This window comes from Taudactylus pleione, unplaced genomic scaffold (assembly GCF_031769625.1).
Source record: "Taudactylus pleione unplaced genomic scaffold, aTauple2 ptg000116l, whole genome shotgun sequence".
In the NCBI taxonomy this organism is placed as follows: Eukaryota; Metazoa; Chordata; class Amphibia; order Anura; family Myobatrachidae; genus Taudactylus; species Taudactylus pleione.
In genome coordinates this window covers 526,719-529,448 of record NW_028284518.1, presented here as the reverse complement: position 1 = coordinate 529,448, position 2,730 = coordinate 526,719, and positions in this window count along the sequence as shown.

The following is a 2,730-nucleotide window of genomic DNA, read 5'->3' as shown; positions in this document are numbered from 1 at the left end:
GCTTCTAGTTCATCTTCTTCTTCCAATGTTGGACTCTCCTTGATCAGGAAATCTATCATGGTTGGTCTCCCATTTCCCATTTCTTCCATATCTTGATTAGCAAAGTATTTTTTAAGTAGAAGTTTGCGCCCAAAAAGTTTGAAATCTTTTTCCCATCCAAAATGATCACATGAGTATGTTGGTGAAAAAGACAATCCTTTACTCGGTACAGATGTTTTGGCATCAGTGAGTATTAGATTAGAGAGATGTATTATTGTCAGGCTTTGATTTGGTGTTATTTCCTTCTCACTCTGATTGGGTATCTGGGTGGCAGTCGATGATCCCAATCTAGTTGTTCCTCTGCATTTCTTCTTTCCCCACCTTGTCTTCCTCTTGTGTGATATTTGGTACGTCCTCCTCTGCCTAGTCCTTAAAAAGCAGATGAGAGATGTTGATCATCATATCTGTCTTGTCTCAGCCGAGAATTCTGAGGAACACTCATGTTATCTGAAAGTTCTTCCCCTCCTGAAGAATCCATCTCCGAGGAGGTGTAGGTTTCCTGTGGCTTGTAGTAAGATTTGCTAGTATAGGTCTACTCCACTTGAAAATATTCCCAGTAAGGAAGTCCCTTATATCTCTATTAAACTTAACTTTTTTTCTCTCAATACTTTTTAACTCATATGTTTCCAATTCTTTTTTATGTTTTTCCACCGTTTTTTTAAATACTGTCTCTTTCTCCCAACTCTCCAATTTTTTCCCTAATATTTCAATTTCTTTCTCGCATTCATCTAGCATAATATGATTGTGTTTAATCAGAATAGACATCAGATCTTGGGATCATTTTAATAAAATCACCTCCCAGTCTTTACTCAGATTTTCTGTAGCCAGTTTAAATGCCGGAAATATCTTGGGCCGTAGACCTCTAGGGGTGATCTTATGTTTAAGACAGTTTTCCAGAGTGGTTATGTCCCATGTTACTCTAGTTCTACATTGTAATATGGATTTAAGTTTATGTAGGTCTTCTTCCCAGTTGTCTTTGGACGAGTTAGTAAGTGACACATCTGAAAATATGTCTTCAAGATTATCTGGAATTTTCCTTTTAGTTATCAGTTCATCTTTGAGGGAGAACGTGGACATGTTGTTACTGACCTTCACTGTTTGTGAGGAATCTAAATCGTGTTTGGCAAATAGGGAATCTTTAGATATGTCAAAAACTATTGGTAACAAGTGAATTTATGGTAACTTGTTAATGAAAGTAAGTGTAAGGTTTGTGCTAGAATCAGAAACTGAGATTAATCAGCCAGAATTTGATACAAAGAGAAAGGGGGAAGATTCTGCACAGAACCATAGCAGAATTTTTGAAACCTATCATCTAATATCATAGTATTAATGACAACATCTAATATTGTTGGTGGTGCTCCCAAAGTCCAATAAAGTGCATACAATAAACAACCAAGAAGAAAAAAAGAAAAGGACTATTTGCTGGGGCACTCTTAATCATGTAATCTGTATAAGTTAAAAAATTACCTTTATTACATCACATTAAAATTATAAGGTACCATAAACATTGATAACTATCAAATTATAACAAGTGATATAGTTAATCACTTGTCAAGGTAAGGTTTCATTAAGTAAGGTGAAATCTTATGGCAAAATATTATTAGTATTAGCATACCACTAATGGTGATTAGGTTTTAAAAATAAAGACACTATATAGATATGATAGTCGTGCAATCGAGTATTATCAGAGAATAACTCTGTCTTATACCAAGGCAGTCCCAAAATACCTCTTTATACCTACAGCACTTGGTATTACCCAGAGGTCTATCCTCCAAGTACCAACCATAAAGAAAATATACTGGTGTGGTGGTCGTGAAAACAAGTATTATCAAAGATGCTCTATCCTGTGCGTTAGCAGTACCAAAATATTTCTTTAAATCTACAGCACCTGGTATTCCCAGAGTTCTCCCTTCCAAGTACTCTCCAGGCCTATTACTGTTTGGCTTCCAAGATCAGACAAGATTGGGCAAATCAAGTAAAGTATGGCTGTAGGTAATAAGAGGGGAAAGGTAGTATAGTACCAGCACTAAGTCAGAGCAAAAATAGATAATCAAATAAATGTAGGACTATTAAGATGGGTAGTCCATTTAATTATGTAAAATATATAGTGCTCAAGAAAATTAATGCATGAGCATACTTCAATCGGTACACGTAAATTGTTTGCATTAAATAACATAGCATCATAGATTAAATGTATATACGTGTAACGATAATTACTGATTAGCTCAAAAGTTTATTACTCAGATGGTATTATTTAGATCAAAATCAGTATCTCAAAAAATCAGGTAAATTCAATGCTTGCAATAGCTGGTATAAATCATATAGTGTCAATGATCCATCAGACAAAAGTTTGTCGAAGCTGGATAATTGGCTGAGACCTAACTTGTAAAGATAATATCGGCACAACGCCATTTTGCAAATGGCTAACACAATGCCATTTTCTGAATAGCTACACAGCGCTATTTTGCGTTTCCATACTGTATCAGTAAAATACGGTGCTATGCTGTTATTTAGCGTCATGCATTTCCTACGCAATAGAACACATTCTCATTATATAAATACATTACTTTTCTCAAACATATAATATGAACAACCCCGCAAAGCACGTACCACGGTGTACACCACAAACACGTATACGCACAACGTATACTAGCGTCTTTTCTTAATATCCCCACACTGACACATTTCATA